The sequence below is a fragment of the Schistocerca nitens genome, chromosome 3 (genome assembly GCF_023898315.1).
Source record: "Schistocerca nitens isolate TAMUIC-IGC-003100 chromosome 3, iqSchNite1.1, whole genome shotgun sequence".
Lineage (NCBI taxonomy): Eukaryota > Metazoa > Arthropoda > Insecta > Orthoptera > Acrididae > Schistocerca > Schistocerca nitens.
Genome location: NC_064616.1, coordinates 232,480,647 through 232,504,522, shown reverse-complemented (window position 1 = coordinate 232,504,522; position 23,876 = coordinate 232,480,647). Strand labels below are relative to the sequence as shown.

General features: G+C 38.0%; 1 protein-coding gene across 11 annotated transcripts in view; it reads right to left on the bottom strand.

Moving 5' to 3' along the window:
- Positions 1 to 18,236, bottom strand: part of LOC126248194 (delta(14)-sterol reductase LBR-like) — a 382,264-nt gene extending 364,028 nt beyond the window's left edge. For 6 of the 11 annotated variants that reach the window (XM_049948986.1, XM_049948985.1, XM_049948987.1 and 3 more), the window contains exon 1: positions 18,043 to 18,235. The gene's annotated coding sequence lies outside the window, so the exon portion shown is untranslated. Of the gene's footprint in view, positions 1 to 18,042 lie in introns of all 11 variants that reach the window. The other 5 variants (XM_049948977.1, XM_049948978.1, XM_049948976.1 and 2 more) reach the window with 2 other exon arrangements.
- Positions 18,237 to 23,876: the final 5,640 nt, after the last annotated feature.

Here is a 23,876-nt window from a genome sequence, read left to right as displayed (position 1 = left end):
CATGGATGATATTTTAATCATTTGGCCACATGGAATGGCAGCTCTTCATCCCTTTTTAAATCATTACAACTGTCTTCATCCAAGCATCAAATTTTCAATGGAGATTGACAAAGATGACAAATTATCGTTATTGGATGTTTCAGTACATAAAAGAGAAAATGGGACTTTGAAACACAGTGTATACCTAAATCTAGCATACGGAACACCACCTCCATGCTACTAGTAGTCATCCATCACATCAAAGCACGAACATTTTACTACACTGGTTAAGGAAGCTTGTGCTATTTCAGATTATGATAATTTGACACAGGAACTAGATTATCTTATGGTTGTTTCAAGCAAAAGAGATATACTGATCATAAAACTGTACATGCTTTCAATATGGACCACCATGTGAACCAACAATGGACACTTGCAAATCAGTATCTGTTGATCCATTGTAAACATGGAACAGTGGCTGGTAAAATATTTAACAAAACAATTCACCAATAGGCGTGCAATTGAGAAGTTATTTATTTTCACTACCAGTTTTGGCAATTCATCATCCCATCTTCAGGCAAAAGGGGCTGAGGAAGTCTGGGGTACACAAAATTCCCAGTCATATGGGTCCATGACTAATGCGTGGAATATCAATGTCACACACATTTGCTCCAGTACGAAAAATCTGCCGTCGCTGAGAATTATCTCAACAAAGGGCATAAAATGTAATTTAAAGAGGGACAAATTATTGCCCCGGCATCCTGTTATTGGAGTTGTTTACTTAAGGAATCCACCAAAATAAGATGATCCAATGATGTTATTAATTGAGGTAAAGGTTTCCCTTTAAGCAAGATATGGCATCCTATTTATCAGATTAAAACAAAAACGGTATTGTTTTCAATCAGCTGCATCTTAATTTGCGATTCATCACTTATTGTTAGTTTCTACCACTGGTGATGCAATTCTTCGCTTTGCAGAAGGCAGCCCTTTCACTTCTCGCACGCGCACAGTGGCCTGTTCCTGGTGTATAAAGGAGCCACTGAATCTGATATTACCTCAGTTCCAATGTGACTGTACACCTGTAGTCTCATCAGAAGATGGCGGTCAGTTGGCCCTTCGAAATAGCGTGTCATTCGTGTAGTGTAAAGTATGTTAAGTGATTTAAGTCTATTTTCAAGCGAGTAATCTCTGTCGCAATGCATAAGTGTGGATGATGCCACAGGATAGTCAAAGAGGCAGAGGTGTGTGTGAACTGTGGTTTGGAACTTCATTTGGGCAACTTTAGTGGAGAACCGAATGGGGAACTCAACAAGGCTTTCCCATGGAACACTAGGCTCTTTAAGAAAGAGAGAGAGAGAGAGAGAGAGAGAGAGAGAGAGAGAGAGAGAGAGAGAGAGAGAGAAGAGAATCGCTAAACAAGAGGCAAAACCTTGTGCCCTTCAGGTAGAATTAGAACATACAACATTTGAACTTGATTGGCTGTAGGTGGAAAAAGATCTCCTTGGTACCAGTCTACACTGAGTTCCTTTGCTAGAAGTCTGCTGCACCCTACAAGTGGATGTTCAGGTAACAAATATTTGAAACTGTAAGTTCAAATGTAGACAAAGTTGAAGAGCTGCTCTCCTTTTGCCCATTGTTTGTTACCTTTACCCAGTTCCCACGATCTTTCTCCACCTTCAACCAATCAAGTTCAAACGTAGTATGTTCTAATTCTTCCTGAAGGACACAAGTTTTTGCCTCCAGGATTCATTCTCTCTCTCTCTCTCTCTCTCTCTCTCTCTCTCTCTCTCTCTAAAAGAGTCTTGCTGCTAAGTAGTAGCCAAGAGATGGGTGTAGGCTCAGTGGCGCAAGATGAATTAGGAACCATGTACCACGTCACAAGCATTGGGAAGCCAAGTGCTAGTCTTAGGCAAGTGACTGAGGATATAGGGGATTTGTGCAAAGATTTTGCAAACAGGATCAGGTTACAGTAGTAGGTGGGGCAGGGAACAGCCTGTCTAAGTACAGTAATTACAGCATTAAGGGTTACATTGATGAACTAGAAGTAGCAAGTATACACACAAATGAGAGTTTTTTAGAGGTCATACAGTGCCATGGCTAGTTCTACATTAACACTGCTGTGTGTGGAGACTGAGTTGAGCAAGATACTGCCGACTGAAATGAAATATCATAAATGCAGTGGCGACTGATGCAACTGGGAGAAGGGGGTATATTAATCATACGAGAGTGAAAGATAAGCTGGTTGAGCTTCTTGCAGATAATATACAGGGACAACCATCACACAAAGCAAGATCCCTGTGGTTACTGATGTGAGAGGCACCTTTTCTTTGGTTTAAAATCATGATTCAGGCAACCTGTTTTGAAAGAAGTCAAAATAACAGAAGAACAATATACTTAAGACTGCACAGAAAAGAAAGGTTAGTTATTACATCTAAACTGGGTAATAGGGTAGAACAGATCTGTTTGGAAAATTTAGAGAGCTCTGGAAAGATAGACATCCTGTGCCTGTCTGAACACCACATAACCACAGGGTTAGATAAGTTACATATAAAAGATTACTCTCTAGCAGCTTTCTCGTGCAGAACTAGGAGGAGTTGTTACATATATTAAGACATAACACAAGTTCAAAAACATTGAGACAAGTGAATTTTGTAGTGATCAGCACACACAAGTGTGCGCACTTGTGAATTAATACTAAAAAAAGTTAACTTTTCATTGTAACAATATATATAGATCCATACTGGAAAATTTTGAACATTTATGAAGAATCTGGATTCCTTACTACACAACTCATCAGACAGCAACAAGCAGTTAATAGTCTGTGGTGGCTTCAATGTAGATGTCCTAAGGGAGTCTGATAGGAAAAATGATCCGGAAACCTTATTTGTATCTTACAATTTGATCTCAGTAATTAACTTCCCAACATGAGTGGATGAATACAGTAAGATCCTAATTGATAATATCTTCTGGTAAACCTTCCGGGATGTAAGGTCGTGTGGTCCATGAAACTCTTCAGCTCCTAACGTTTCGTCCAGAGCTGCGCTGGACATCTTCAGAGGGGTGTTTCTCCTCCGGTGAGTCTTGCCGACTGACGGGTCGGACGTCTGAGAGCGACTTATATATCGTAGAAAGTGGGCATGACCAGAGTTACACGTGATATGCAGAGATAATCTTTGTAAGAGATAAAACTTAACTATCAATCGTAATCTCGTCACGGATAAAACTGTCTAGCAATTCTGTAGTGCTACTGTCCAAATATCTCTAAGTTTCATGATCTCTTCTTTCCGATTAAAATTATCCCTATGTTTATATATTTCAATTGCTTCTCTACAAAGCCGTGGGTAATAGTTCGTCGTCGTAGATAGAATTTTTGTTTCGGAAAACCTCACTTGATGATTTCCTGACTGAAAAGTGTGTTCTGCTACAGCCGATTTATCTGTTTTTCCTAATCGTCAAAGACTTTTGTGTTCTTTTAACCGTGTATTTACGCTTCTTTTTGTTGTTCCAATATAAACTCTACCACATGTACACGGAATTTTATATACGCCACTGGCTGATAGAGGAGCGCGTTTATCTTTTACACACCGGAGAACATGACAAATTTTCTTCGTTGGTCTAAAAACAGGTCTAATATAATGTTTACTTAAAATCTTTCCAATCTGATCCGTTACTTTCTTTATAAAAGGGAGAGAGACTGTATTCTTCCATCGTTTTTCGGGCTTGTCCTTAGGCTTTTTGTTGTTTGGGTGCAGACTTCTGCTTACTTCTTTCTTTGAATAGCCATTTTTCTCAAAAGCGTGCTTCAGATGTTTTAATTCGATGTCTAGATACTCCGGCGTGCAAATCTGTCTGGCTCTGTCAACGAGACTTTTAATCACACCTCTCTTTTGTTGTGGATGGTGGTTAGAGTTTTTATGTAAGTATTTGTCTGTGTGCGTTATTTTTCTAAAAATCTGTTGTTTCAATCTTCCATCTGTCTGTCTCATAACTAAAACATCCAAAAACGGTATTTTGTTATCATTTTCTCTCTCCATGGTAAACTGGAGCACTACAGAATTGCTAGACAGTTTTATCCGTGACGAGATTACGATCGATAGTTAAGTTTTATCTCTGACAAAGATTATCTCTGCATATCACGTGTAACTCTGGTCACGCCCACTTTGTACGATATATAAGTCGCTCTCAGACGTCCGACCCGTCAGTCGGCAAGACTCACCAGAGGAGAAACACCCCTCTGAAGATGTCCAGCGCAGCTCGGGACGAAACGTTAGGAGCTGAAGAGTTTCATGGACCACGACCTTACATCCCGGAAGGTTTACCAGAAGATATGTCATCCGGTCGTGAAAGCCTTCATACTAATTGATAATGTTTTCTTTGGTGCAGCTCCTACATAAACTGAAGTTTCATGGGACTGACAGTATAGCCAATCAAAGGATTATATCACATCTAATCAAAAGAATCCAGAAAGTTGTTCTTAATAATTCAACCAATATAGTCTACGGACATTATTCTGACTGAGGAGAAATCCCTTGTGCAGTTCCCCAAAGATCAGTCTAAGGTCTACTATTGTTCATAACCTACACTGTCAAAAAAGGTACCCCCCTTCCAGAGGTTTCCAATTCGGTACTGACTGATGTTGAAACACCCATATTGGTATGTAGTGTTGCCTCCACGGACAGGAAGGCAAGCACTGACTGGCATCCAGTCAATCATACAGATGGTGAATACTATTCCCAAATAGTTCTCTTGGTTTGTGAGTTGCATGAGTCACTTCTTGTTAACCATATCCCACACATCCTCGAATAGAGACAAGTCCAAAGATCGTGCTGGCCAGGGAAGCTGCTGCACACCTTGCACAGCACGTTGAGTTTCATGGGCAGTGTGTGGGCATTCATTATCCTATTGGAACAATACATAAGCCTCCTATTACAAGAATGGCAAAAGAATGGGTCTAACACTCATGTATTGAGTGCTGGTTAGCATCCCCTCCAGAAGCACCACAGGTGATCATGAGTTGCAGCTTATCACACCCCAGACCATAAGATGTAGGATGCAGCCAGTGTGTCTTGGACAAATGCATTATTGAGACAGAGCTCAACAAGTCTATGTAGTAAGTGCAAATGATCATCACTTGCATGAAGCTTATTAATTTTATTTCTTTTCTCTATTTAGGACTTGACAATTTGTTTTTGGTGCCTGAAGCATATCAAGTTACTGCTAAAATGGAAAAACAAGGTCAAGTTAATGTATACAGTTTCGGAAATACTGACTCCCCATGCCATTTAATGACGTACAGAGCCTTAAAAGGACTAAAAGCTGTAAAGGAACTTTCCTTAGAAGAAAAAGAATTACTTACTAGACGGAGTGGATTACACTTTACTGAAAATGCTCAACTATGCTTCCACCATGAAGCTTTACTCCTACAAAGATTTGAATTTTTGCAAAGATCAGGCTGCAACCCATCTGGTAAGAAAAACAATACTGCACGAAAAAGTTTGCGCTCAATCAACATAGAAACAGCTGGCCTAGTAGAAAGGATAACTATCTCTGATATTAAACCAGGGCAAAAAAATGTGCCCTTCCAGTAGAAAAGAATCAGATACACTGAGATATTCACAAATGGAAGTTTCATCTCAGTCAGATGAAAATGATGAGACTAATGTTGCTCACAATTTGAATACAAGTTTAACAGCTGTAGGAATATCACAATTAAAATTTCAATGAATTGGTGCAAGGGATCCGAAAGGGTTTACAAACTGCAAAATACATCAAGTAAAGGTGCAATTATTAAGAAAAGTGCAGAAGTGGGATGACTTGATCCCAGTGAACTGGAGCAACCACCCACAAGCACGCAAATGTGTGACTTGTTCAGATTACAGTCAGCTGATCCAAGAATTGAAGACAAATTACATATATCAAATCATAATAAGAAAATTCAAATTTTGACCTCAGTTCCCCAAAGCTGGTCTATCAAAAAGACTTTGGAAGAATTTTGTGTTTCAGAAAGAATGGTAAGAAAGGTTGGAAAGTTAAAAGCTGAAGAGGGAATATTGGCACAGCCCAAAGGTAAATATGGGGAAAAGCTTTCTGAGGCTGTGAAGGCAATAGTCATGGAACATTTTCATGATGAAGAGTTTAGTCGGATTTGTCCAGGAAAAAAAGACTGTAATACTGTTCAGATTGGTGGAGAAAAGGTACAAAAACCAAAATACTTATTACTGAGTAACTTAAAGGAAATGTTTGTTGTGTACCACAATAAAAATGATCCGGAAACTGGATTTTCCAAATTTTGTGAATAAAGGCCAAAGTGGTGTGTGACCGTAGGCACAGCTGGTTCACGTTCAGTTTGTGTCTGCACAATACATCAAAATCTGAAACTAATGTTGGTACATAGCCTAATAAAAGAAGATTAAAAAAGGCATAGTCCATATCAATTCAGGCAGGCTAGGAAAAAATCTTACCTTCATAGTCTGGGATGTTATTGAAATTAGCATATGTTAAAATGAAGAACTAAGTAAGGAACATGCATTTTTTTGTTTTCTCCAAAAAAAATTCTGCTCCGAGATACAGTCCTCCAAAGATGACACTGCACATACCATTTTGAAGACGCGAATTTTGAAAAAAATTTTAAAATGCTGTATCTACGGGACAGTTCTAGATATTTTGTTGGTGTTTTTTTTTTTTATTTGAAAACTAACTGCTTTACGATTACAAAGAAATGCTCCATTTGGACTTATCTGTCGCAGTTCTTGTACTACAGCATTATAAACTTTTTTTTAATTTATGAGAAAAAATTATTTTTTTCAAAAATGTCAATCCATAAAATTTTAATATTTTTTCTGTTGATTAGTACCATATAGTTCTACATTCCCTGAAAAGGAGAGCTTCCACGTTTAGGTTGAAGATGTTTTACAAACAACTGAAATTTTTGCGATACATAAAACCTGTTTTTATTACCAAATTAAAGCATGGCAGGCTCATAAAAATCAAAATCTAGCCTTATTTAACATAATTTTAGTTTTGAAAGATGAGTAAGAGACTCATTTTTCAAGCATTTTAAATGGTTCCAAAATATATGTGAAAGGTGCAAAGACCTTTCAATTAATACAACTTCTGTGCACTCTGTTATATACTGAAACTAGCCAGGCAATGAACTAAAAATGTGTTCCAGCTTCAGTATCTTCCTTTGACATAGAGTGATACCTTCCTGTTGAACTGGAGCACTTACAATCTTCACACCATTGTGAATAGGAAGTGAACACTAATGGCATTGTAGCTGTCCTTCAGCTGGAAACCTATATCCAGCAGCTGGTCCATGTGGTAGCATAAAGTTCACTAAAATTTCGTTTAACTCATAACTGGTGTCTATAATCTCTACAATCCACCAGTCACAGTGATACACACACCCCACAAACATCCCCCTTCTCAGGTTGTGAATCTGAATATTATTCTGCTGTTTCCGAGGTGCTGGCCGAAAACACGAAATTTCTTCTTTCTTGTTCTTTAAAGTGCATGCAACATGAGTTCGCCCATTACGTTGATTACAAAAATGTGTCTTCTGAATTCCTTTCCCAGGAGTAGTTTGTTTGGACTATTATTCTTTTTTCTGGTCACGGATTTATTCGATTTCCTCTTTCAGGAAAAGAATGTGGATGTGTAAGATTTCACGACCCTCGTAAAATCCTCGGCATTCTGAATCACGGGTGTATTTGGTCTAGCAGGCCTCCTACACCATCACGAGGCCCCTTCCCGTGACCAGTACCACCATTAGAAATAATGATGATCTCTGCTCCTTTTTGCAGTTCAAGAAATTTGCGCATTGCTAGCAAAGCATGTGCTGAGTCATGTCCTGTGGCATCACTTATGCTCTTGTTTTGAAAATATGTCACCCCTGTAAAAATTGAAACCTGGTCAGTACTCCAATGATACTCTTGTACTTCCTGTGGGAGAATTGCAGACCATTTCTCAGCAAAATCTGGGAGTACGCATTAGGAGTGATTTAAAATGGAATGATCATATAAAGTTGATCGTCGGTAAAGCAGATGCCAGACTGAGATTCAATGGAAGACTCCTAAGGAAACGCAATCCGAAAACAAAGGAAGTAGGTTACAGTACGCTTGTTCGCCCACTGCTTGAATACTGCTCAGCAGTGTGGGATCCGTACCAGATAGGGTTGATAGAAGAGATAGAGAAGATCCAACGGAGAGCAGCGCGCTTCGTTACAGGATCATTTAGTAATCGCGAAAGCATTACGGAGATGACAGATAAACTCTAGTGGAAGACTGTGCAGGAGAGACACTCAGTAGCTCGATACGGGCTTTTGTTGAAGTTTCGAGAACACACCTTCACCGAGGAGTCAAGCAGTATATTCCTCCCTCCTACGTATATCTCGTGAAGAGACTATGAGGATAAAATCAGAGCAATTAGAGCCCACACAGAGGCATACCGACAATCCTTCTTTCCACGAACAATACGAGACTGGAATAGAAGGGAGAACTGATAGAGGTACTCAAGGTACCCTCCGCCACACACCGTCAGGTGGCTTGCGGAGTATGAATGTAGATGTAGAAAATGAAAGCGAAGCACTGAACATAGTTCCTCAGCCTGTACACACCCTTTCACTTACGGAATGTGTCGCAATTTCTACATATGCTGGTGTGTTACTGCTTTCACTGGCCATTTACCAAGTTCATCAATGAAACTGTCAAAGGCAACAGTTTCCTTAATTAGTTTATTTTCCTTCCATGTAGCATATGTAATTTCGCAGAGTTATCTGCTACGTCTTCCAGGCCAAGCGTAGGTACAGACAGGCCTCCCTTTCCAGGACAGTCATCACATTCTTGAAACAAACAATTCTCTCGCTTTGCATCACAAACTACTAAAGACTTCACACACCCAACCAAGGAGTCATATGTCATGTGCTCCAGTAAGTTCTTCAAAGTCACCACACAAAGTTCAAAATTTGCGCAGTACACACATAAACAGACATCTCTATGTGGGTGTGGACTGCCCACTTAGATCGTAGTGCATAAAATTTTGATCTTCCAATATATGAAGTTGTATAGTTACTTTTATAAATTGCAAAAGTTTCTTTACTACTGCGAGTCACGTACCTCTTCACTTCCAACTGTTACAGTTGTAGTGTCTTTTTTGTTGGTGCTCTGGCAAGAGCAGTCCCGCTTATCTCCCAAATAAAATGACTGCACTAATTAAACTTGAGCTGCTTGTACAGGATGACCATAATACGGATCTGGTCTTCCAAAGCCTCCTTCTGCAGACCTCACATTTTTTGATTTGTCTACCATGTACTTCGATACTGATGGAATGCAGTTCAAAACTGTTTTCTTTCAAAATGTCTCTGGAATAATAGATAAAAAATACACCTTTTCTCTACAGAATGCACAATATACACCAGCTGAATTTATATTTGTGAAAAATTCCTGGCAATAGATGCAAGAGTGCTTTTTTGAAGAGTGTGGTCAGTTTTGCTGTAGTGTATTCATCCATAGGTTTAGTAATTTCTCTGCACTTTCTTGATGCATACAGCTTATGACTCGACTTCACTGACCACGGTTTCTTAACAGGACTAACACCTAGCTCTATAGTTGATTGATTCAGGGTACTTAATCCTCCCTCTATTGATGCAAAATCTGTATCGTGGGAGGCTTCACTTTGTTCAGATACTATCATTGCTGTTATTCTGTCAAAACATTTAGAACACAAAAGTCGCCACTGGAAACATCTTCACTTTGAAACAGAGGCTTCAAATGAGAATACTTATTCCCAACCCGAACAATGTTTTTTTTAGTTTGTCTTATATATCATTCTTTTATAGATATGCAAATAGTCAGCACACTTCACTCTCCTGTGGCCCCAGTCAGAAGACATTTCAAACAGTCCTTTTCACAAAACACACTGCAACTGTGTCAACTGGCAAATTCCTCACTGAAACAAAGAACTCACAGGATGGTCTCAGTTTTCTTAGAAGCCTCTTCAGTAAACAAATCAGCACTGAACAATTACAATACAGAAACCTGCAATGAGCAACCACGACAAAGAAACTGACAAGAACTACAACAAAGTGTAAGAAGCATTTGCAACAAAGAGAGTGAAAAGAAATAACTGCAACAAAGACAACTGAAATAAACATTGTAAGTAAGAAACAACTTCAGTGAAAACATACATTACCCTTGAAAGCTTTTAAAAAAAAAAATTAGAAGTAAAACCTGTCCAACTTATAAGTGGAAGCTCATCTTTACAGAGAATATATTACTACATGGTACTAATGAACAGAAGAAAAATCCAACTTTTCTGGATTGGAATTTTTGAAAAAATAATTTTTTCTGTAAATTATAAAAAACATTCAAAAGGTGCCAGTAAAAGAACTTTGACAGATATGTCCAAATAGAGGATACCATAGTAATCACAAAGCAATTATCTTTCAAATAAAAAAAAACTCTAACAAAATATCTAGACCTGTTACAGAGATACAGCATTTTAAATTTTTTTCCAAAATTCACATCTTCAAAATGGTGTTCGCAGTATCATCTTTGGAGGCCTGTATCTCGGGGCAGGAATTTTTTTTGGAGAAAACAAGAAAATGCATGTTCCTTACTTACTCCCGAATTTTAACATATGCTAAATCCAATAACATCCGAGACTATGAAGGTAACCCCCCTTGCCTGAAGTGATACAGATTATGCCAAAATATTACTGAGCAAAATTGTCTGTAATTTGGAAACAAAGGATTGCATGATTCATCGCTGTTAAGTATGTCCAGGAACAGAAGCTCTAAAGGAACATTTGGAAAGCGCTTTTGCAGATATTGATCCTGAGGATATAATTCAGTTCAAACAATGGACTCACAATGACAGAGATACACTTTAAACCAGAGAAATGACAGTTGAAGAATTCATTGAACTATTAGTTACAAAACTTTTGGCCCTTTCTGCTCACCACTACACTGCAAAAATTGATTATATTAATGGATTTTGCTGAAAATTACTCCTTTATTGTCCAAGACACAGTTCAAGGATTCCACTGAGAAAATAGTCAAGCTACAATACATCCATCTGTCATTTACCACAAAGATAATGAAGACCTAAAAAGCATCAGCTACAGCAAAATCGGTGATTGGCTTCGACATGAAAACAGTTGCAGTGCATATTCATTATTTCAGTGCCGGTTCTGCAGCACAGTGCAAAAATTTTTAAGAACTTCCTAAATTTTTCCATCATAAAAGAGATTTTGGCATTACTGAAGAATGGAATTTTTTTCAGAACGAGCCACAGGAAATAACCATGTGATGGAATTGGGGGGCACAGTTAAGGGTTTAGCTGTAAGAGCTAGCCTTCAGCGCCCAATTGACAACCAAATCTTAACATCAACTGATCTGTTTGGATATTGTCAAAAAACGTGCATGGCATTGAATTTATCAATATGAAAAAAGATATTACTGGATATGCAAAAATTGATGAAGAAAAACATTTTGAGGATGGATGAACAGTGTCTGGTACAAGAGACCACCACCATTTTGTGCCAACTGATGAAAAGCAACTTCAGATTCATAGAGTACCAAATAATACATTGTCCTTTATAGCAAATGTTAACCGATATGTTAGAAGTTGCTACTAAATATGTTGCCATTACTGAACTACAGTCTGGCCAGTATGTCACTTGCATTTATGATGGAAAATGGTGGGTAGGAAATTTTTGTGAAGTTTCATGTGAAGAAAAAGATTCCTTGATTAATTTCATGCATCCTCGTGGAGCTGCTAAATCATTTAACTGGTCATCTCGAAGAGACATTTTGCATTCCAGAACAACAGATAATTGCAGTCATACCAGTTCCAGTTGCTTCAATGTTGGGGCGGAAATAGTTTGCTGGAAGCAATAGTTTTGGACATCAACAAAAAAAGTTAAAGCATTTAACAACTGAAGAATTCTGCATGATGGGTTGGGAACCACAAAGAGACCCAAAGAAGGCTTGGGAACCTGTTAGATACATTCCAGCTTGAGAACCTGCTAGACTCCCACTTTCAGGCTTGGAAACCGGCAGTAAAGAAACACAACCGTGGCTGACCTTGCATGGCTATTGGGTGTGGCCCCTTGGCGATGGGGCTACCAGTCACTGAGATTGGTAGTGGCATAGCCACCATGGACCAACACAAAGGATTTTTCTCAAATTACAAAAAACATTCAATAGTTTAGACGCAATTTTTGCGTCTTACCCAAAGAGACATCAAAATGTAAATAAGTTTTTCTAATAGAATGAACTGTGCTCTGTTGAATGGTGTTAATGAATGTAATCTGGTAGATGTCCATTTTGAGACACATGACTTTGAACACGGGTATATTTTGATACATTCATGATTTTTAGCAAATTTACAGGATGGTAGCACAGCAACTAAACATTCAAGCCAGGCCCAAATTTGTGATATACTAAACACCCAGACAGACAGTAGTTTGGCAAAAGACCAGGTCCATAGTGCACTTTCTCCACTACTTATGCCTCGTTAAAGTATTTCTCACAAAATGATTTGTTGCCCACTTTGAACTGAGATTACGATAAATGCATTTTTCTCTGAACTCTACTTCCATCATTTGTGTGTAGAGCACAAAATGTTGTAGCACTATACCCAGAAGCAAGAGTCTAGCTCTTTTACATTAAGAACAGTGGAATGCCAGACTTTAAGATCCCTTCACGACTTTTCGGTCTCGGTAAAAGTGGTCTTCGCGAAAGTGGCTCTAGCACCTCAACCAAGTTACAAGTGAGCCTGAAACTTTGCATACGTTCATGTAGGGCCCTCAGGTACATACTGTACAATATTCATCTAAATTGAAGATGGTAGAGCTAGGAGCCCTTGGACACTTCACATGGAATGACCGATGAGCTCAGCAATTTTGAACATGGACTAGTCACTGCATGACATTTAAATCCTTCTAAAGCTGCCCAAGCTGAATGCTGATAATGTAGTTGTGAAACGGAAACACAAAGGAAGAACCATAGCTAAACCAAAGAGGAGGCAGACCTCATGTGCTGATGGACAGGGACTGTCAATAATTGCAGAGAGTAGTTGTAAAAAATCGCCTGAAATCGGTGGTGAGTTCCAATGTGCTACCAGCAGTCCAGTTGTCACACTGACTGTGTGTTGGGAGTTTTAAAAAAAAAGTGATATACTGGTCGAACAGCTCCTTGTTAGCCACACATATCTGTAGTAAATGCTAAGTGATGCCTGAGGTGATGTGAAGAGTGACGCCACTGGACACTGGGTAACAGCAAACAAGTGATCTGGAGTGATGAATCATGCTGTACACTGTGCCAGTCCAATGCCAAGGTCTGGGTTTGGTGAATGCCTGTAGACTGTTACCAACAGTGAAATACGGTGGAGGGGTGTTTTTTGTGGTTAGGGTGTGTTCACCACTACTGTGCTTAAGAAAATGTTAAATGTAGAAGGATATGAATACCTTCTACAGTACTGTGCACTGTGTACAGTAGAAGAACAGTTCGACGGTGATGATTGATTGTACTAGCATTACAATGCATCTTTAACAAAGCACCACTTGTGAGAAAATGTTTCGTGGACAATTACATTCCTGAAAGGAACTGGACTGGCCTGGCCAACCTGAACCTAGTGGAAAACGTCCGGTGTGGTTTGAATATTGACTTCACTCCAGACCACAGCATCCAACATAATTACCTTGTCTGGTCTGATCTGCCACTCCCACACCTCATTGAAAGTGCCCCCAATACAGTTCAAGCTACCATAAGGACAAAGGGTGGACAAATCCCATATTAATGTCTAGATACTTTTGGTCAGACACTGTATACCACCTGTACTACTGTGCAATAAGCAGGATACAAATATACTGAACAACATCAAAAAGGAACATTTAGTTATAATCAAACATCTACTATTACAACTGTATCTAAAACAGAGAGTTCAGTGTCTTTATGGTTTGATTTTACAACAGAATAACTCAGGTATTGGTTTCCTGGTTGCAGAAACACTAGTACAACTGCACTCTGAAGTTTGCTAATGTGAACTTATAAGAACAACAACTTTTAATGTAACTGTTTTGAGATGGCATTACAATTTGTTCTATAGTACAAGTTATATCCACTTACATTCAAATTTATAATTTCAGTGTCTGTGAATACATGCAAATATTTCTGTACCAGATATCTCTATTATGATCATATGAAGTGATCTACACATAAATAATGATCGACATCGATTACAAAAAAATAACTAATTCGTGATGATGTTTCCTGCCATATTTCATTAAGTACCTCTTCATTAATTATCCAATCCATCCATCAAACATTCAGAATTCTTCTGCAATATATATTTTCAAAATCATCTGCTGTCTTCTTCTCTGTACTGTATATAGCCCACACTTCATTTCCACAACACTACACACTTTTAGAAAATACTTGTAAAACTTAATTTTATGTTTAACATTATCATATAGCCATTGCCAGCCTTCCCTTTCCTTCCTCTTTACTTCAGCTGTAGTCGGGACGTTGTTTTCCAAATAGTAAAACTATATAAAACGGTAAGAACAATAACTAGTTGTAGCAGCTCCTTTCCTAATCTAATTCCTTCAGAATCACTTGCTTTAATTCAGTCACACCCCTTTAACATTTTTTTTTACTTTTGTTTAAGTTCATCTTATGCATGCTATCCATTACATCTAACTGATTTACCAAGTCCTTTGCAATCTCTGACAATTGCCATGTCATTAGGAAGACAAACCTTATCGCTTTCTTCCTTCTCTCTGAACTTCAATACCTTCCCAAATTTCTCCTTGGTTTCATTTATAGCTTTCTCTAAGTACTAACAGAGTAATGCAGAGGGCAGGCTACAACCTGGTCTCACTCCCATCTCAAGCATTGCCTCTGTTTCATATTATTTGACTCTTATCTACAGTCTGGGTTCATAGTTTCAAAGAGCATATTCTAGTCAACACTGCTAATAAGCATTCCTAGATTTATTTGAAATACAAACTGATCCCCCAATATCGATTCTACCAGTCATTTCTTTCTTCTATAGGGAGCCTGACCTAGTATCTTGCAAGGATGACTTATTAGAGGGTGGTTTGGTAAGACGCCTATCTATTAACACGTCTTCTTTATCCTGCATGCCAGGTGGAATAGTTCTATCATGGTTCTTTATCCAAAAGTGTTTAATAATTCTGACAGAATGTCAGCTACTTCAGGACCTCTTGTGCTCTGTCACATTCTGACTCATAATATCACACCATCCAATCTTTTCATCTTACACTTTCTCTAGATTTCCCACAACTCTCTCTTCAACTTTCTTCCCTTTATATTACCTTCTACATCTTGGTCTTCTTTTCTTTGTACTGGGTTGTCATTTGGACTCTTCATGTTTGTATAGCTTCTACAATTTTTTTCCGTTTCGTCAAATTTTCCTATAAGCAGCATCTACCTTTCATATAGCCATGCATCTTTATATTACTCTGTATTTCACCTCTACACATTACTACTTTGCATCGCACATGTCCTGTCACTCATTTTTAAGACAAAAATTTATTTCAATGTAGCTACTCATATTGGGAACTGAAGAAATATGAAAAAGGATAGAAGAATCATTCAGTGGTACAAGAGAAATGGGGCATAGCCATCTTCGGCTTGCCAGACTTTCATAATGTGTTACTATGACCCCAATGTATGCATGAAAAAGATTAAACAAATATCAAGTGTCTCTTTGAAAAGAACACAGTAGCCCCACAATGACTACAATATCAGAGGAATGTACTTTCACAAACAGATTACTTTCTGTTTCTGACACTGCGACATACAACAACAAGAAAAGCTTCCTATTGGCAAAGAATCTACCATACAAGAAAGTTGTTTTATCACTGAAGTTAACAGTGACTAACATATAATGTTCCTTGAATCCAAATATATGATGAGCCTAAGATTTATAGGAGGAGAGCTGGAAAGAGAAAGAATCTGTTCATAACGAACATCTCGGCAGGTAACATCAGAAAAATAATGACAATAGTGCATTATTCTGAAATATGATTAGTGAATATATATGCAAGATTCCTGCTACATGTTTCGATTTCTTGTTCACATAATTATCGATTATTTCGACTGTTCCTCTGTTTCACAAGGTATCTTATTTTGTTCAGTGTTAGTCAACGATGTCTTTATAAATATGAAGATAACATATAAATAAGCGCAGAGAAAATATGTATCAAGCAGCCGTTCCTTGCTTTTCATATAAAGAAAAGGGGACATTATCATTCTCACAAACAGTGTTGTTCACAAACCTAATGAGACGTAAAATCACGTTTATTCTTGGGGAAAATGCATTTAACCAATAAGAAATATATTTCTGTCGCACCCTGACAGTAAAGTGGAAAGTAACCTAATACCGCCTGATTCTCCAACTAGAATAAACTGCATTTAGTAGAACAAAAGCAATGATTCTATAATATGACTAATTATGTACCATTACTAACATTTGGAAGAAAAAAAAAAAAAAAAAAAAAACGGGTCGACAGAAGCGTCTGATCCCACGCGTCTGCTTTGACCCGTGACGTAAGGGGTTTGTCGTGTGTGACATCATGACGGCGCGGAGTTTGGTTTGTGAGTGTGGCGTGTTTCTAGATGTCGTCATGTTGTGCTCTCTGATGGTATGTTCAGGGTTTTCGTTTGTGTGGTGTAATGGGCTCAGTTTACTTTTGCTCATTATCCAGAATTGTTAAGTGTGTCAGCTGTGTTTGTAGTGGAATTCGTTTCAGTGAGTTAATGGTTTTGTGTGAAGGTTAATTTAGTGTTGACGCTGTACGTCGTGTGGTAATTTTAGTAAAATTAATCGTTTGTTGTTTTTGTTCAGGAATTAACAGTGCGCAGGTCAAGGGAAGTGTTCGATCCCAATGTGTGGCTGCGTATGTCGGTATTGGTGTTGGGAGATGTTTTTGTGCTATATAGGCCAAGAGAAGTGTTTGGTCCTGATTTATTGGATCGGGAGCTGCTGCTGAAGTATATAGATCAAGGGACGTGTCCGATTCCAGATGATATTGTGTTTAGTGGTATTTGGGGAGTTTTGTTATGTCAGTTTTGTATGGGGGTGGGTGTCTAAATTTGTTTATATTTAGTTTGCCCCCACCCAAAAACATCCCATTTCCCGCTCTTGTCCGATTAGCGTCATTAGGCTTTTTGTCGAAAGTGTGTGTGTGTTTGTTTTTCGATGTATTTTCGTCCTCATAATGTGTACGTACCAACTTTATATGCGCCATATTGGAATCGTGGTTTATGGTCGTTTCCGCTATATTTGTGACGTCATGGGACAAAGCAGACGGTTGGGATCGGACGCGTCCATATTTCCAAAAAATCAATACTGCGACGCGAGGGAAAAGTGGGCGTGGTACGCTGACACTACTGAGATTTCCAGCTCACTATACAAACAATGAGGAAAATACGGATTATTATTTAGCTATAGGCCTACTACTTCATCGAGCAGATACTTTTAAAAAGCCTCAAACATGCAGAACGTGTTGCCTTATTAAGTAAATTTAATAACCTGTCAGTGATCGAACAGTCTGTGGAATGGAATTGCTACATTTCTAGAATACGATACAGGTATATATAACAATTCTACCTACGACCGCATAAAATCATTGGCCATGCACACGTATTTTATCAGATACCTCTATTACGAAGTGAGGAACTTGCACATAAACGTGGTATTACGTTTCGTATTATTGTTTTCGTGTAAAAATAACAACAAAGATTTTTTATTCAACACTGATTATTTTGCAATAAAATAGGCTTCTCCATTGTTGCAGAATACAGGATTTAGTAAACGCAGATGTACCGGCTATTCATAGTTCGCGCGTGTTTGCACTAAATAAATGCAACAAGTATGGGTTGCAAACTAATGATGCATGTTAAGTTTCAAAGAAAAAGACGACCAACCATCTGCTGTTCCACATCCTGTCTAAATTTCTGCAATTAGAAACGAAGTAATAATCAACAATACTTCTGCAATGTTTTCCAGTCACGCATAACTATGAAATACTCACATCTTTATCCGAAAAAATTATGTAATTTCACCACAGAGAACAAACCAGTATACAAAACGCTTGACAACAAACAACACTTCGACACGACTCGTCTCACAACAACGCAGTACCACAACACAACACTTTTCACCTTCCTTCAACCGGTAATTCAAATTCCTCCATTAAACTCTAAACAAACGGTTCTGATTGGCGGCGCTTAACTTCCAATCAGAGTTCTCACATGTTTCCAGAGTCGAAGTAAGCGTAGAGATACATCTACTCTATGTACATGAGCAGTGGTACTCTTTGCGCATACCATTTCGATTAATCTAAGGGCCCGTCCACACGCAACGATCTGTCTGCGCAAATATCTGCGCACATAGTATCTGCGCAGAAAGATCGTTGCGTATGGACAGAAGATTTGCACCAAAATAAGGTGTGTGCAAACATGGAAGTTGGAGTTGGAGGTTTGAGCGAAACCTCTCAAATCTGTGGGTCCAAACCACATCTACGCAGACGAGTTGGAGCGTGTGGACAGGAGATCGCCGCAAATCTGGCCCGAAACAGCTGTTTGCTCTGTCTAGTGTTTGAATTTGTGCGCACAGGGCATTAAAGTGGCTGATAACTCGTCAGTGTTCTCGAGAGTTTGTTAGTGAATTCATTGAAATATGTGGAAACCTCCCATGTTTGATTAAAGTAAAGAATATAGTGACCGAGACAAAAAGACAGCACCATACAATGCTCTAATTGAAAAATTGCGGGCAGTTGACGTCTCGACAAACAGAGATACAGTAATAAAAAAAATAAATTCGTTGCGAACTGTTTACCGAAAAGAGTTGTCCAAAGTTCAGAAATCTAGAAGATCTGGTGTAGGAGTAGATCAAGTATACCAGCCAACGTTATAGTATTTTGATCTGCTTGGCTTTCTTAAGGTTCGCCCTGCAAATCTCGCAGTAAATTTACGTGGGAATACTGCTTTCGCTTTAGCAGCCACTGTCTACACCATATTGACCCCTTTCTCTGTTTCCTGCGGTTGGTCTGAATGTTTTTTGCAACACAAGTTGCGAACACAGACCACAACAGAACTTCCTCCATTTCTATATTTCACAATAACTGAATTAAATTTTTGACGTTTACGGGGAGCGTAGTCGCTTGCCACTGATTTCTTTTCTACACCGACAGATGGCGGGTGAGTACTAGATTGGGGTTTGTGTCGCGTGAACACACCACATTTGCAGCGATCTTTTGCATGTATAGACATCTGCGCAGACAGATCATTGCGTGTGGACCAGGCTTAATTCATACTTTATTAAGACACCAGACACCAAAACTCCTTTCAGAGAAAACAAATGAAACCCTCAAGGTTGTTAACGAATGTGCAATACGTAATAAATTAACACTAAACTCAAAGAAAACAAACACTACGCACTTTAGCATAAAAAGAGGGAAAACAACTTCGTCGCACAGATGATAAATCTAAATATACTATAACAAACAAGAAGTTTTTAGGGATTCAGCATAGAATGAGCACATAAAAATACCAGCACAAAACAAGGACACCATTCTTAAACTGCAGAAAAGGGCAGCAAGAGTAATAACTAGAAAAAGTATTGGACTCACTGTAAAGGACTATTTAAAAATGGGTACCCAAGTGAGTACATATCCCAATCAGTTGTGCAAATCATGGAAAACATTACTAAGCATTTCATTAATGGTACTGTACATAAACATGGAACAAGAGCCGGTATGGACGTAGAGACTTTAATTTTTTTAAAAAATGCATTTTCGCTCAAGGGATAAAACTGTATCATAAAATGGCTAAGGACACGAAAAAATTTCTAAAATACATTTATTTAAAAAGCAACTTAAAGATCCTTCATAAGAAATGCTTACTACACAACTAAAGATTACTGTGAGTAAATTATGTGCCAAGGTCTATAGTGCATCATAGTAATGTCTTGTAATTCTCCTGAGCTCAATATACCACTCATCATGAATAAGAGTGCGGGGCAGGGGAGAGGTGGCGGAGGGGACTGGGGGTGGGGACCAAAGGTGACTCATTTCAGATGGTCTGATGGGAGGACATGAAGCCATGCATGGAGCATAGTTGCATGTCTACAAGCCTGGTGTCAGTTTTCCAAACAGGGTGGAGTTACTACAAGAGACATAGCAGCATGTTTGTGGTCCAGGAGTCACCAGGTGGTGTCCTTAGTGTCTGTAATGATTAAGTGCAGAACTATGTTTTCTATTAGAACTTATCTGAAGAAAACTGTGTGTAAATCAAATGAAATTGTACAATAGGGTTCAACCAATCAAGGTAGCACAGTTAAGGCTCTGACCTCATATTCAGGAGGAAGCAAGTTTGCTCTGTCGAGCTATCCCAATTTAGGTTTCCTGTGCTTTTCCTAAGCACTTTAGGCAAATGTTACGACAGTTCTTTCAGTAAGCCCATAGTCAATCACCTATTCTATCCTAATAAAAGCATACTTATGTATTCTGTCTGTATGTATATTTTGAACTACTTATTTCCGTTATATTATGATGACAAATCCTATGTCATTTCAGATGATCCCTCGGTGAATAAATAAACCGCATCAAATGAACTGTGATGCTGTACAAGACATGATTAATACATATATAATTATGAAAATGTTGAACTTATTTTCATTATATCACATAGTTAATTGAGTTTTACAAACAACATAGACGACACATTTAATTATATGCAGTAAATCACAAATTCATTTGTTCTCACTAATGTTCATAATGTAATATTATACTATTTCAAAGTATTTAAAGTAAATCATATTATAGAAAGTGTCTTCTTTCAACCACGACTCTGCCACTGTTATAAGTTTGTTTTCATTCAGTTCATTTGTCTCATGTGGCATATTGTCGAAAAATATTTTATCAACTCATTTTTTGACTTACTTTATCTACTCCAAGATATTTTAAATATTTTGTGCTCAATTAACTATTGTCTGCAAACAGTTAAGTTATTTAAATTAAAAATGCATCTGTTGGCTTTCTTCTGAAAGAGTGTCCCAAAGAAATATTCTATAATGTAGGCCTAAGTGGTTACAGAAAAGGCAGACTATGCCATAAATCTATGCTCTTTATCCCCACTAATCTTCAAGTATTTTAGGAGATATCAAACTATTGCTAAATTACTGCAAAGTTTTTCTCTGTGTGTGTGTTCCAATATAATTTACAATCCAGGTAAATGCCTGACAATTTTACAGAGATCTGGAGTTCATTTAATCCATGTCAATATTTCTATAGAAGTAAAGAGTGTGAGCATTCATCACATACAGTATTTCTATGGTGATAAATCAAGTATTTCATTGACATAGAGAATAAACAATAATGGTCCCAGAACAGAGTCTTGTCCTTAGAAAAGTTTGTTTTGTTTTTTAAACTTAATTTACCATTTTGTTGTAAGCTTGTAAAACGTGATGCTTGTAAAATTAGTTTAGCTGGTTGTTATGGGCAAAATACTTTATAGCTGGTCTTATGTTATAGCTAAGGCAATTTTGGATATTATTGATTGGACCATTGTTATAGGTCTGTTATTTAGTTGTATTTTCTGTCACATTTTTAATATCTTTACTGCCATAATGAGTAACTAAAGCTATGTAATTGGTAATATGAGTTAATATTCAATAATATAATGCAAATGGTAAAAACTAGTCCTTACTTCAAGTATGGAGCATATTGAGAAAATATTTACCACATATGAGAAAGCAAAACGAGTATACTGAAATACAACTTGTTAATTGCTGCTGGAGAATACCGCAGTGTCTACTGTAAATATACAAATATGCAAATTTTTTACTGTCTGACAGACATCTTAATTCATTATTATACCATCAGTGAGACAAAATGATAGACATCATACTGTTTGATGATTGTGTTGGAACTTTCCTATTGGATTCTAATAGTTGGTTACATGTTCCATGGGTAATTTCCACAATAACACATCTACTAACAGAACATTAACATAATTGAAATTTAAATAATGCTACATGGTGACCATTTATAGATAAATTCACATAACAGAGAACACCATTTAATTCCATAGCGCTGCTAAGTATGTAGCCTGTGCAGGGTTGCTGCTCCCCATCGAGTGCCTCCCCATGTGGAGGATAGAGGAATATGCCCCAGATATGGGTGATGCCAGGAAAATGAAATACCTGGGGCAGACGAAAACCAGCACAAGTGGAATAGGTTGAACTCTTTAGACAGCAAAGAAGGCAATCAGGGATAGATTGTGTTCTTCAGTCAGGATGAAGGCAGCCTGTCTAGAAGATGGAAGTTCAAAAATAAACCGGGTAGTCCAGACCCTGTATGTGGGAGCCATTTGAACCATTTTATGCATGGCAACTGTCATATTATGCTCTCTGTATTTCGGTTTCTGACAATGTCACCAAACTTTTACTACAGGACCCGATTACCAGTCTGGTAGATGTTCAGACGAAGTAGCTTCAACCTTAGTAGACGGTCTGAGTAAGCATACATACGAAGTAGACATGGACAGACCGAAACATCTAACTGTTTTCGAAACAAATGTAACAGTAAAATGTAATGTTTCGAAACGCTGTTGCGAAAAAATAAAGCAATTTGTGTTTTGTAGTCGTACAGGCGTAAACATTATATCATTTTGAGTGTCTGCTGTATAAATATTGCCATATAAACACAAATGAAATGCGCGAGCGCCAACCATATCGCAGACAGCATGTAACTTTCAGTCAGGTGTCTTGACAGCTTCGTATTTCCTGCGCCAAATGCGCTGCTTTCATGTCATATGATTTTCATACTTACCAATTGGCTTAGGACAGACGTTTACATATTTGACATAACAGGTTTTCGAAAAATTTATTTCCCTGTATTCAAGTACCTAATTGTGATAGATTTTATGAGTGATTATCTGTATATACTCATGAAAATCATGATATATAATTTAATGAGACAGCATTTTGGGAAGCGAGACACTGAATTAAGATATTATACCTATAAGGTCTGCAGTACTTTATCCATCACTTATTTAGTGACTGGATGGTAACATAACAATAGGGACACGTATTTGTTTGTGCTATTTTGGTTCAAATGGCTATGAGCACTATGGGACTTAACATCTGTGGTCATCAGTCCCCTAGAACTTAGAACTACTTAAATCTAACTAACCTAATTACATAACACACATCCATGCCAGGAATCGAACCTGCGACCGTAGTGGTCACGCGGTTCCAGACTGTAGCGCCTAGAACCGCATGCCCACACCAGCCGACTGTGCTATTTTGCCAGCATGAATTATAGCTAAAATGTGCTTTTAAATATTCTTCCTACTGGCAGCAGCCAGAACCTATTGATTCTTGTAAACTTGGAATTAAATGACAGAAAACTGAAAAATTTTGGTATCAGGCCAGTGGTCTAAATTCAGTCACATTAGTTATACTGCATAATAATATAGACCAGAGCAGCAAATATACATATATAAACAGGCTATAAAAGCATCAGCAGAAATCAATAATGGCTGTTACCCATACAGTCTTGTAGGAATAACTTCAATGAACACTAAATACTAACGGTTCCCTACATGTACTTATATAGAAGGACCATGTTTTTAAAAATAAACAGTGTGCTTATGTTAAAAAATGAAGGGCACAGTCATCACACAAGAGACAAAAATAGTTATTATATCAACATTTCAAGACACAAACTTGCTGATAAAGATTCCACAAAGATATTATGCTTATTATTCAATAGTCTAACTGAGAGTGTGAAGTATGTGGAAGCGTTACCAGACTTCTAAAGATAACTTAGAGAGTACTTGAACACAGCAGTTTTCTTCATTG